A 14228-nucleotide genomic window follows, 5' to 3' on the forward strand; every position below is an offset into this window, starting at 1 on the left:
CCTTGGTCTAAAACCTATAAAAGGCTTCCTCCTCCTGCAATCGGGGCTCTCGGCACAGATCCATTGCGTTGGTGAGGTCTGAGAGCCTGAGCTTAAGCCCGAATAAAGACTCTTTGTTCTTGCATGCCCTCTGGATTCCGTGGTTATTCTTGGGGGTCCGTTCTCTGGGCACAACATCAATACCTTTCTTCTCTTCCCACCCTAGACAGGCAAAAGTCCTTTAAGAACTAGACATTTCTGGTTGGAAAGGGGGAGAACAAGAATACCATCCTTCAACTTTTTAACAATATTATACTTGGGTGTTCTGATTTAGGAGCGATGGGCCAAATGAAGAGTAACTCTGGGGGCAAATAATTGTATAAGTTAAAATAATGTAACAATACCTTTCTTCTCTTCCCACCCTAGACAGGCAAAAGTCCTTTAAGAACTAGACATTTCTGGTTGGAAAGGGGGAGAACAAGAATACCATCCTTCAACTTTTTAACAATATTATACTTGGGTGTTCTGATTTAGGAGCGATGGGCCAAATGAAGAGTAACTCTGGGGGCAAATAATTGTATAAGTTAAAATAATGTAACAATCTTAAGATTGTTTTGTCTTACAAAGAGCTCACCAACTGAAGATTTTTTTCTCTAAGTCAATCCAATTCCAGAGTAAGAACAAACATAAGGAGTAAATTCTCACAAAATTATCAGGTACAAAAGGTTTTTTTTTCCTTTAAATAATGAATCTAATGCTAAAAATAAGTGTGCTATAAAAGGTGTTCATGAATTTACTTTTTTTTTTTTTTTTTGGTTTTTTTGAGACAGGGTCTCCCTGTAGCCCCAGCTGGCCTGGATTCACTATGGAGACCAGGCTGGCCTCGAACTCACAGAGATCCGCCTGCCTCTGCCTCCGGAGTGCTGGGATTAAAGGCGTGGATCACCACACCCAGCATGAATTTACTTTTTACTGTGTACAATAGGTAAGATTTCTTGAACATGAGAAAAGTAATGCTGTGGATGAGATTTGTTCCAAATGAAAGTTTCTTACATTTTTCCTTCCACCAAAGGGTCGAGGCCATCAATACAAACAAAACCTCTTTCATGCCCACAGCTCCAGCAGCATCTCTGACCAGCCAACAGGCCACAGCCAAGCCAGAGAATCTCCTCCCTCTCCCCTGGCCACCCACACCACTCCAAGCAATATACACAACAAAACCTAGGAATTTGCAATAAGAAAAGTGATCAATGACACTGGTCTATTTAACCTACACATGGACCAACAAAAAATTATCCTTTGGGTCCCTAACCCTTTGACATGGCATTCTTCTAAGAACATAACAGCTTCTGGAGAAGTCTCTCTCCAGTCTCTCCCAACCTCTGACAAACACAAGTATTCAGAGAACTAATCTCTTTCTAGTCTGTTTGCTGCTGTAACCTGGATCATCCAGGAGCAGGAGTCCTGTCCTCCTTTTCACCCACTGCATTACATCAGCAGGGGCAATTCTGAGCAGCAGGGCTGAAAGAATGTATAAAGTTTCCATCTGAATACTGGTCCCAGCCCAGAGGATATGCAAATGCACTATGATGCAAATTTAGCATCATTACTTTAATACTTATCTTTCAGATGAAAACCTCTTTCTCTCGCTCACAGACACACACACATACACACACACACACACACACACACACACACATGCATGCATAAATTCAGCTACATAACATCATACGATAAGAAATAAACCACACACTTAACTGTCTTAATAAACTGTTCTGGTAGAAAAAACACTTAAAAACATAAAAATAATATAAGATAAAGTGGTGTTACTTATGCCACCAGTTTTGCCACTTTTCAAAGCGGCCTACCAATCCCAAATCTCCTTTCGGATGGCCTACCAATCCCAAATCTCCTTTTCTGACGGCCTACCAATCCCAAATCTCCTTTTCTGACAGCCTACGCATCCCAAATCTCCTTTTCTGACGGCCTACCAATCCCAAATCTCCTTTTCTGATGGCCTACCAATCCCAAATCTCCTTTTCTGACGGCCTGCCAACCCAAATCTCCTTTTCTGACGGCCTGCCAATCCCAAATCTTCTTTCTGACGGCCTGCCAATCCCAAATCTCCTTTCTGATGGCCTACCCATCCCAAATCTCCTTTCTGACAGCCAAGGAGACAAGTTCTGAATTTGGCATAGATTACATCTTTTTCCTTCTTAAAATCAGCCTTGGATAAAAGCAGCCAGTCTGGGCACTCAGATAATATTCCCAACACAAAATAATATGAATTAGGTGCAACTATGTCACTCACAGACAGCAGGCACAGTGACTGGCAGGAACTCTAAGGGTCAGCCACCACCAACTATGCCTGCCATCTCACAAGAAGCTCAGTGAAGCTTCTGTTTGGAGGGACACAGCCTCACGTTTATCGTGAGAAGGATGAGGTATACTCGAATACTCCAAAACCAATAAATTACAGAACATGTAAAGACGTTTGGTCTTTTTAAAATGTTAAATGAAATTTAGCAAATTTGTAACTAGGTAAGAAGCAATCACTAGATGAGATCAATACAATGATTCCCCAGAATTAGAAACTCTCCTGAGAACACCACACAAAGAAATCACAGGAACCTTCATAGGATTGCCCTCCAGGCCTCTGCAGTCTTTCCTAATGATGGCATCTGCTGGGCAGAATGTCAAAATCAACAGCTCCGCCCTTCCCCTCAGGAGGACAGGAGGGAGACACACTTCCCCTTTGCTCCTTTGTTTTCAACACCCCAGGTCCATTGATGTATCTCAAGACCTTTTATTTATTTTTTTACTTAATTCAATCAATCCTATTGAGTCCTGTTACCCACCATCCTAGCTGTTGGCTGAGTTCTATTAAGAAGCATCTAAAAACAAGTCTCTATAGTTCTAAAAGAAAATGGGGCCTAAGACAGGTTGTCAGGAACCTCTAACATCCTGCAGAGTATCCTAACATCACCCCCCCCACCTCCATTCTCTTTGATTTTCACCCATCTCTCTTTCTTCTAACTAAATCCACTTGTCTTTAGGAAAAATGTTTCCTTCCTTACCGCAGCACTGCAGCAATCGCTCTCCTTTGCTCTTGCTGCAAGCATAACATCCTGCTGTTCTACAAGAGTGAAGGGGTTTGCAGGCCAACAGACTCAGTTTCACCAAATAACTTTTTTTTTTTTTTCTCTCAGTGTGGTAAAATGCAGTTCAAGTGCCAGATAACTAATCTTGAAATGTATTTCTGGAACACAATCTGTTTTTGTAACTTGGAGATTTCTTGAAATGAAGCAGGAATGAGTGGGTAGAAATGGAATCACTTGTTTGGATTTTGATTTGTATTTAAAGTAGGTCACATGAGCTTTCTCTGATTCAGTTTAATTATAATCATAAAATGAGAATAACCATTTCGATTTCATAAGTCAATAAAACACACATACACAAAGCAAAAACAAAACAATTGTTTTAAGAAATGACTATGGTCTCTTTAGGCTCAGTGGATGCACTTGTACGGTTTCAGATGACCAAAATAGCTAAGTCTCAGTCTGAAGTTAAGAGCTGACACCAACACCTTACAGGGACAGACCACCTTTTCTTTAGAACAGAGACAAATGGAGGGGTAAAAATTGGTCTGAGCGTAGGATGGGGGATAACTACCAACAAAGCACACGGAATGGAGAGAACTGTTACACAGAACAGTAATGCAGAAAGGAGTTCCTGAAAGAAAACGTTAACACTTTTACATGTGCCAAAATAGTGTGATAAATGTAATGGTATGGTCGTGTAAATGCCGTGATGTAGCAAACAGACAGTATTTACTGTGGAAGTTTAAAAATCAGTCTGGGGTCAGACATAAAGAATAACTTACAGTGATACTGAAATCACTGTGTTCTGAGAGGATATCCAAAGAAAGCTCTTGCTGAGAAGTCAGCTTGAGCTGTGATAGCCAGAGCCACAGACTTCAGGATACCTCCCTCTCTCCAGGAACACAACATGCTAAAGTCAACCCATTCAAAGCACTAACCTCATTTCCACTTCTTTTTAGGTAGCATTTGCTATGCCAAGTAATCTGATTATAAAAAGATATGAATGGAATGATACTTCCTAGTATTTTTAAAAATTTTTATTTGTCCTTTATGTGTATGAGTGTTCTGCCTGCATATGTGTAAGTGCACACATGTTGTGTAATACCCGAGGTGAAGAGGGTGTTGGATCCCCTAGAACTGGAGTTACAGACGACTGCTAGCCACCATGTGGGTGCTGGGATTCAAACCCAGGTCTTCTGCAAGAACAATCAGTGCTCTTAACTGCTGAGTCATCTCTCCAGACCTTATTTCCTAGTTTGAAAGCCCAAATTATGTTTTTAGATGGCAACTGACCCACGACTGAAGGGAAGGTGCATGAGTAGGTAGGTGTGAGTGTAAAGCTGACTCTATACTCTGTTCTAATTTGCTTTCTTGTTGCTGTGATGAACACCATTCTAAAAGCAACTTGGGAAGAAAAGGTTAATTTGGCGGGTCATAGACTACCACTGTGGTGGTTTGAATGAAAATGTCCCCCATAGGTTCCAAGTATTTGGACATTTTGTCCCCAGATGATGGCACTGTTTTGGGAGGTTTCAGAAGGTGTGGCTATCCTGGAGGAAGCAAGTCACTGGGGGTGGGCTGAGAGAGTTCTTAAGCCTTATAGGATCTCTAGTTGCTCTCTTGCTTCCTGTGCCTGCGTGATGATGTGAGAGCTTAGCTTCTGCTGCTCCTGCTCCAGCCACCTCCAGCCACCATGCCTCCTGGCCATGACAGACTGTAATTCCCCTGGAAACATAAGCTCAAATAAACTCTTCCTTCTATAAATTGCTTGGGTCAGTGTTTCTATCAGAGCAACAGAAAAGTGACTAATACAACCACCAAGGGAAGCCAAGGCAGAAGCTCAAGGCAGGACCCTAGAGGCAGGAGCTAAAGTAGAGACCATGGAGGAACACTGCTTACTGGCTCCCCCCATCCTCCCACCTTGCTCTGCTACCTTTCTTATACAGCCCAGGCCCACCTGCCCAGGGTAGCACTGCCCACAGTGGGCAGGGCCCTCTCACACCAAGAAAATGCCACACAGGTGTGCCCACAGGCCAGTCTTATGGAAGAAACTCCTCAACTGAGGTTTCCTCTTCCTATAGGACTCTAAGTCTGTGTGAAGCTGACAGATGAAGCTATGACACAGACTGAGAATCTGGACCAAGTTATCTAAAGTCTCAATGGTCTCCAAGTCTGGTTCCTTCTTACATTTGTCTGAAAGGCAAATCAGTGTAATTTTCTAAGACAGCAGGGTACTACTTATCAAATTCTGAAATATCTTTATCCTTTGACCACAATTCTACTAGGGATTTATCTTTCCAATATACTTCAATAATGTGTGAGAATAAGCAGCATGCACACCATTAGGACGCTCTACAGCACTTTAAAGTGAAAACTGAGAACACTTCAAATTATCAATAGAAAACTTAAATCCTGTCATATTTAAAATTGGGTATTACACACAATAAAAAAAAGCTGTCCAGTCATGGTGGTAAATGTCTATAATCACAGAGCTTAAGGGCTGAGGCAGGAGAATGGCAAGGGTGATGTCAACCCAGACTACATAACCAGATGCCATCTCAAAAAAGTCAGTGAGCGCCATTATGTGCAAACAAAATTTACCTGCAGAGAACTCTATGGTTAAGAATACATATGGCAGCTGGGTGTGGCAGTGCACATCTTTAGTCCCAGCACTCGGAGGCAGAGGCGGGTAGATCTGTGAGTTCAAGGCCAGCCTGGTCTACATAGTGAGTTCCAGGTCAGCTGGAGCTACAGGGGCACCCTGTCTCAAAAAGACAGGAAAGAAAAAAAAAAAAAGAATACATATGGCTATGGCCTGGGGCTGTAGTTCAAAGGTAGACAGCTTGCCTAGCATGTGTGAAGTCCTAGGTTCAATCCCTAGTACTGCCAGAGAAACAAAGGTAAGCAATAAACTAAATAAGAAGCTATGTGGTTAAAATATGGGGAGGGGAGTTACATGTGTGTGCACGTATGCATGCATGCATACACACACAGGGTCACCACAGTTTCTGTGATTAGAACTGCATCCTATAGAATACACTGAACCATGCTTCAAAGACAAAAAGAAGTATGTCTCAGAAGATGTTATATAATCAAACTATGTCAGCTGCTCCCAAAGAACAAATGCATCTCAAGTGCACTAAGAACACTGTGCAGCCCCTACTTGGAACTGGAAATCAAAACTCCTAACCTGGCCAGAAAATTACCAGATTAAAATATAAGGGTACTTACTGTTGAAGAGAATACACAGAGCCTCTCCAATTACCACAGTAACCACTGTTGAAGCCATCATTACCCATAACACAGAACTCACATAGCCTGGAGGAAGAATGTCTTCGCTGCCCTTGACAGTACAATAGTATACCTCTTCAGTAGTTCCAAAGCACTTTCACATGCATGATCTCATTCCAATTGATCCCACTAATGGCCTTCAGAAAAACACACATTGCAAGCATTACCAGTCTGTCTTGCAAAACAAAACTTGATAGAGTCTAAAGTGCCCAAAGTCACAAACCAGTGATGAATGGTGAAACCAGGAAGACTGGTACCAAGGTTTCTGCTGAACTGCCTTCTATGCACTCAGCTGACATGTCAGAATAACAGTCCGCCTCAACAGATCAACCCCAAACTTAAGAATATGTAGTTAATATGGTATCATCAATAGGATTCCATTTTGTAGCTGATCATGTTTTTCAAAAGAATGGTGCTCCCTAGAGTACAACAATCACTGGATTAAAGTATCAAACACTGGCCCATGCTTCCAAACACAGAGATCTGCTGGGGATTTAGCTAAAAGACAGGTTCTGATGCACGCACCTGGAGGCAGCAAGAAGCCAGCAACATGTGATGCTACTATTCCCTGGCACACGGATCGGATCTTAAGGCAGAATGACACTATAAACTATGCTGGGAGGTCACAAGAGAACCGGGCCTAAGTGATGGCAAGAGGAAGTGTAATGAAGGAAAGGGCGAACAAAAGAACGAGCAGGGAGACAGTGACGACGGGCAGAGACAGAAGACTGGTTTTTCTAATAAGACAGAGAAAGAAATTTTAACAGAAATTCTGATATTCAAGTTTAATTATAGCCTATATCATGACTTCCAAATGGTGCTATGCCCATTTTGAGAGAATTCAACAGGATTTAATCCCTTTGGTACAACTCACATAACAAGGAATGAAGCACCTGGCCTCTTTTTCTCCAAAGATGAGATGGGAACACAAAAGGATCTCATCTTTTTTTCACATAAAGTATATTGGAAATTCAGGAACCATTTGTATCCATTATTTATCAAACTTATTCCAATAAGAAATGGTTCCTCTAAAATGGATTGATCTTATCCTAAAAATGGGGGCCTCATTTCTGATCACCAGCACCTACTTGGCCTATTAATATGTAGTGTTATAGCAAAAGAAATAAATAGCTTCTTTAAAACCTAAGAGAAGTGACAAAGAACTGTGCAGTAGGAGTCTTCTACAGGGCTATTAAAGCATTGGGGGGGGGGTGTCAGCTAAGCTTTGCATCCCATAAAGCCCTATTAGACTTTCTTAAGGAAATGTTATGTGAAGTATTTCCTTAAAATCCTTTTATAAAGATATTTTAACACACTACAGAGAAAATTGAGAGTCAACAGTATTAAAGCAACATCTTGCCATACATGTTAAATGTATGGTGGAATGCATGAACTTCAGTGGAGATGACAGGGGCATGGATGGGGGAGGGGTCTAAATTTGATTAAAAACTGTTGCATGAAATGTACAAAAGCTCAATAAAAATATTTTTAAAAAGCAACATCCAAATTACATGACTGGAATTTAATTCCACACTAATAGACTCTAAAGATAAGGCTTTCCATTACTCAGGATGATTCCACACAGTGCCAAGCTCTGCCAGCGTTGAGGATCACTAGAGACTACTGGTATAAAATTCTGTCAAAGTCCACATGAAAAATGGTCACTGAATTCAGTATTTACCAAGAGTCAAAAACGTCAGAGACATAGTACACTAATTTAGAGGAGTGGTATCTAGTCACTTATTACACTATGCAAACTAGAAAGAGCAAGGCGACAGATCAATCCTTGTTTTTAATCTACTACTCAGATAATTTCAAAATAATTTAACTGTGACCTGACACCAGAGTCTTTATGTTTAATCAAAGAGTCAGGCACTTACAGAGACTAAAAAGGATGATCTTAAGAGAAGTATCTTCTTACCTTCTGAGACAAACCACTCCCCTTTTTTTGAGTTCATGGACTTTCTACCATTAAACACTCCTTCAATAAGAATACTTATAGATATCTGCACATAAGCACTTGTAAACATTTTATAGCCTGCAAAGAACAATACAAAAATAAATACAGTTGCTATTTCCCACAGAGCATAAGCATAGCAAACTAGAAGCCATTTTCCCAAAGAGAGAGCACTAGGCTTTTGAAGACCTAGTCTCACTACCATCGATTCCGTACACATGGCATCAAAACTATTTGGCAGTAGTATGCTTTCCCCACACCATGTAAAAGCAAACTAGAAACAAGAGCTCTGAAAGAATTATAATTCTTTTACAAAGAGAACTGTTGTACTATTAAATTTATGTTATCACGTAATTTCAACTTATAATAACCACCATCTCTGAAAAATGAAATATATAAAACATTGTATTATATAACGCTTTAAACATAACTATGTGATATCTATTGATGAAGACATCAAAAGATAAATCATAAATTCTACACATCTTTTTAGAAGAAAAATAGGGATTGCTAGGTAAAGTCTTTCCCATATTAAAAAAAAATGATTAAAAGTAGAATAACCTTGGGAAGATAGTAGAGCATACCAGAGCAAAGCTAAAAGCTCTGGATTTAAACAGCAAGGTTACTGCTAGAAAGGCATCAGGTTGTCAAAGCCTGAATTTATACATGTATGGATAAGTTACTAAAGGGAATTTCAGGGTACTGAAACATCAATCTTGTTTTTTCCTTTTGTTTTATATCCATTTTACCTTTGGAACAAGTCTATGTAGAAAGAGACATGTGTATAAAAAAGCTTATCATTTATAATCTGGAACACATGATGGCAATTAACATCTTCATTTAGCACAAACACCTTCCTTCCTAAATACATAAGTCAAGAGTACTATCATGAACTGCAATTATTAAATAATTTTCAGAGATCTTTTTTCTAACTTCTCTACAGAAATGATTACTCCATAGAACATTCATCACTTCTCAAACTCACGTTATAAGTATTATATCCATAACCATCAATGAAAGAGAGACAGAGGCTTAATATCTTTGGGTCTGTATTTCAGATGACATTAAATTCCATTAAGCTGAACTAATCATTTTTTAATCCTAAATCTGGAGAAGTATGTTAATCCATATAACCAAAATTATATAAAATGAAACCAAAGAAGCTTCATAACTCAGAAATGTCAAACAATGATCATCTGAAGAAAAAAAAAAAAGACAAAGTGCTTCTAAAGGTAGTTACCTAACTTTCAAACCAGCCAAGGCTGGTTTTTAAGACAAGTCTTAAATGAATGCAATAAATACAACAAACGTTCACAAAATTAAAAGTCTATTATGATAGTCTCAACCTTGTCTACACACTAGAAACATCTTAAGTTACAGAAACAGGCCCTTGGCCAGCAGTTCTGGTTTAATTACAGATTATTATTTAATAATTATTAATTAATCATTGTAGTGTGGCCATCAGGGATTCTTTTAAAAGCTTTCCAGCTGATTCTAATGTGCAGTCAACGCTGAGAAACACCAAATTGCACTAGATACAATTACTTTTCATCTGTTTACAAGAGGATCCAACTGTTACTCAAAATAGTCAAAGTTCAGAAGATATTTCAGGAAATGTAAATCACTGCTGCATATTAAAAACCATCATGCCACAAGCTTCCTCATATCAGCATGTCTTCACTTGTTTTCTTCGTGACAGCGCTTCTTACACTGGAAATGTAGAGGCAAGGACACAGAAAGGAAGAAGCCTTAACAAGACATCAGCTTAAATGAGACATCTGTGCAGAATTCTGTGGAACAATGTGCGCAGAAACCTGAAACAAGCTATCACACAGCCTCTACGACTTGTGGATCTTCTGAAGACAATTTAGGAAATAACTAATTTGACTAATGAGTTTATTTAACCCCTAAATAAAGTATATCCATGGGGCTGGAGAGATGGCTCAGTGGTTAAGAACACTGTCTATTCTTTCAGAAGACCTGGGTTTGAATCCCAGCATCCATATGGCAGCTAACAACTGTCAATAACTCCAGTTCCGGGGGCTCTAACAACCTCTTCTGTCTTCTGCAGGCACTGAACAACACGGGAGCACTTATATACATGCAGGCAATACATGCATACACATAAAATTTTTAAAAAAGTATATCTATAACCTCTGGTCCAGTTTCTAAAGTGAAGTCTCAAGCTCCTCCAGTAGAACATAGTTCCTAAAATTGTATGCCAGGAACAAGTGGGGAAGGGTGACTCTGGTGACATTTTAAGCATCTTAAATTTCTAATGATAGGGTCACACAGCCTCAGATGCCAAGCATGCTCCCCAGCTTCACATCCCCACTGAACAGTAATTACAAGATATTCTGGTAATAAACAGGACCCTTCAAGATGTGATGGTCTGTCTTCAGGCCATGAGATTTCATCTGAAAACATTCTGCCTCAACTCAACTCCCAACTTGCAGCTAAGCAATCAATCTTTATCATTCCAGCTCCTCCCAGTAGACACGGGATCATGTTACTGAGTTTAACTGATGTTGAACAGATCACAAGCACATCTGAAGACAACTACCAGATGATATTTAAACATCACACCAAAACCCCCAAACTTATCAACTCAAAGGGAAAATCCATCACTGAGGTAAGCCCCTCCCCCTAAAACTGTCCTTTTACTTATTGTGAGGCTAAAGAATGAGAATTTTTAAAAGTCAAAAAACTGAGATCAATCACCATAAAACACTTAAAAGTTGTTTGTTTTTGTTTTAATACTAAGAATTATCTAAACTTTCTCTACAAATGTTAAGCATCTGATAGCAGGCCCCACACTCCCTGATCTCTGAATTGAGAAGCACCAAATCAAGATTCTTAGAGCAGCTTCCCAAATGGTTCTTCTCTGCAGTCTAGCCCATAATGTCTCAAAAGACTCTTTTAGTCTACTGAGCCAACTTAGGAAATATCACTCAAAGAATCTGTGTGAAGCGCAGAAGGTAACCTTAGAAAAACACTGAATTTATAAATGCCTTTTCTTGCTGCAATTTTATCAGTATGTTTACTTTTAGTAAAACCTGGATATAATTTTCATAAGTATTTTTCTATTCCTTACTTAAGCTTTCACTATAAATGCTCCTGAATTCCACTATATGATTTCTTGTATGCATCAGATGAACAGTAACTACATTTACTGTTGACTTGGGAAATTCTTGTCTTTTTGCAAAAGCAATTAACCTATTATTTTTCAGTTAAATAGGTAAATATCCTTACTTAGCAATCATATACAAAGCACCTACCATGCACCATGGGAATTTTCTCTTGTAATTTAAATATGTAGGCCTATATTAAATGATTCTATTTAACAGTGATTAAAATGACAACAGAAAGTTAGATGGAGAGAACAAAGAACCACTCTATTTCTCAAAGCTAGCTTTTCTTAACACACACATATATAAAACCAAAGCAACAATATATGTAATATGTGGATATATTATATATGGATATATATCCATACTATATTCATACACACATCACAAAAGGCTAACAAGCTAAGCAGTTCATTGTCTTGCTCTTAACTCAGTTTTATTTCCAGTGTTAGGGTCTGATCAGAAATTGCAATTTAAAAAAAAAGGTCGATGTATGTCAAGACTGTCAAACACTCATACTGACATTTTAAAAATCATATTTTGAGAACATTCAGAGCTCAGAACTCAAAGCAGTAAGAACAGAAGGAAAAAAATTGGCGAATAATAAACAGAAAAGCAGATTTCTCAAGAGTGGCCAAAAAGGATCACTTGGTTCAATTTAAGCTACAAAGACAGGAAATTACGGTTAGAGGCCAGGTGAATCAATCTTATAATGCAGATCATTTTTCAGACTGACGTGAGGTTGAAATATCTTCTAAACTGATTTGTAAGCAATCATTTCAGACATTGTATTTTTATAACTGGTGCAGGTAGTTCATGCTCCCAGTTCTCGATTTCAGGACTTTGGGTCTATGATGTAAACTGTATGACACAATAAGACACACAAAATATTCTGCCTTGCTTTTCACATCTAAAAATTTCCAAGTGAAGTATGATTCCATAATTATGTTAATATTCAACTTCTGAATTAAAACATTCTAGTATAATCAAAAGTAAATAAATAAAATAATCTAAACATATGGTTTTAACATATTAAAAAGCAGGAAACATGTCAGCAGAAATTAAAACCAGGGGAGTAGTAAGCCCACTGCCTACTAGTCAAACACTCATCAGTTTAGAGTTAAGAGATTGCCCAGCTACCATAGAGAACTATAGTTCTCCTAATTATAAATATTATGATCTAAAATGATCCCCTTATGGGTATAAAAGGAATATGTCATCCTTAAATAAGGATGAAATCAACAAGGACACTTATTTTTAAAGACATTTTTTAGCAAATTGTAAGTGTGCTCTGTTTCCTGTACCATCGCTTGAAGAAAGGCTTTTCTGCTCAGCCAGTGACAGGGATGAAATGCTTTAGTCTTTGTTACCACGCATAAACATGGTTCACAAATTAAAACCAGTTTAAATTTTTTTGCCAGTCACACATACAATATAGCAGATATATTTTGCTACACTAGGGTTTTTAGTAGTAAATCCAATCCTAAGATAGCAATCACTGATACAACTGAAGTGCATACAAGGCGTGAACCATTTAATCAGCTCAGGCACAGCTCAGAGTACACCAAGCTGTGTATCTGAAATGAACTGGGATAAAAATTAAACCTGCTGTTGAAGCTTGGACGTCTCCACCAAACTGTTCTCTTCGTAGGCTAGAAGATGATAATACACTATTAATATACTATTTTCTTACAGTATTTAATTCACAAATGTGATTAAAGTGATTCCTATGAATAGCTCTACCTACCTTTCTATCAACTGGTTGTGGTAGAAGCATGCGTTTTCTATTTATTTTTCTGACTCAGTGGTTAAACAAAACTCTCAAAGTCTGAAACAGCATACAATACTTTAAATCTTAGGTTTCCTTCCAACTGCACGAAGAAAACACATTTTACCAAACTTAAGAAACAGCAGACCTTACTCTACTATACCAGACTATAAACATGATGGGATTTTAATGTATTAAAATGCTGTTCAGTTTACACAGAAAAAATTATGAACTGGAATTTTAAATACAGTTTTAGAAAAGAGGTTTAGTTTAGAAAACAACAAATTTACACCTGGAGACACAAGAATAAATTACCTTCCTGTTAAGAAGAAAGTTCTTGATCTGCAAAGGCTTGCAGTAGCCACAGCAGCGACTGGCTGCAGGCACTGAGCACAGAGAAAGCAAGAGCTGAGGCCAGTGCTGGCTGAGCTGGAGCCCAGTGAGTGACAGGCGCATACAGACAGCTCTGAATGGGGCATGGAAGGGGCTGGAACTTCAGTGTTTGCTTTCTGATAGGACAGGAGAGTTTTTCTCCTACTTAACCCCTTGGAGGCAAAGTCTTAATAATGGCAACAGCTGGCATTCAGAGGGACTTGATCTGAGCATGAGGTCAGCCAGCCAGGATATGAAGGTGACATGTAATTTCTAGCCTTTTCCTGCTTCTACAGGGAAATTGCAACACGGGCTGTTTTTAGTTATAACTTCCTTTGATCTTTTGGATTTAAAGTTACTTAGTAGATTAAAGCCACGTTGGCTGATATTAGCTTTCATAGCCAAACTTAAGTGTTCCAGACTCAGTGTTCTGACACAAGGGCTACTACATTTAAACTAACACTAATAAACACCAACTCCTGTTTATTTCCCAGTTCTAGGGCTCGTGTTCTTTCAAACGGCTCTTGAGATTCTGCTTTCAGAGCAGAAAGTTCAGTTTTAAAAGAGGTAGGCATCATTTTTAAAGACAGCTTTAGCCAAAGCAGTTCTAAGAGTTTTTCTTTGATTTACCT

The 14228-nt window shown here is 38.8% G+C and overlaps 1 protein-coding gene across 10 annotated transcripts in view; it reads right to left on the reverse strand.

Moving 5' to 3' along the window:
- The window catches only part of Disp1 (dispatched RND transporter family member 1), a 214822-nt gene that overhangs the window by 59295 nt on the left and 141299 nt on the right, over nt 1-14228 (reverse strand). Inside the window, exon 1 of one of the 10 annotated variants that reach the window (XM_029559002.1) lies at nt 13540-13662. The exons of the other annotated variants lie outside the window; for them this stretch is intronic. The gene's annotated coding sequence lies outside the window, so the exon portion shown is untranslated. Of the gene's footprint in view, nt 1-13539; nt 13663-14228 lie in introns of those variants that run through there. 10 annotated transcript variants of the gene reach the window in all.

This window comes from Nannospalax galili, unplaced genomic scaffold, assembly GCF_000622305.1.
Source record: "Nannospalax galili isolate Female #2095 unplaced genomic scaffold, S.galili_v1.0 scaffold368, whole genome shotgun sequence".
Classification (NCBI taxonomy): Eukaryota; Metazoa; Chordata; class Mammalia; order Rodentia; family Spalacidae; genus Nannospalax; species Nannospalax galili.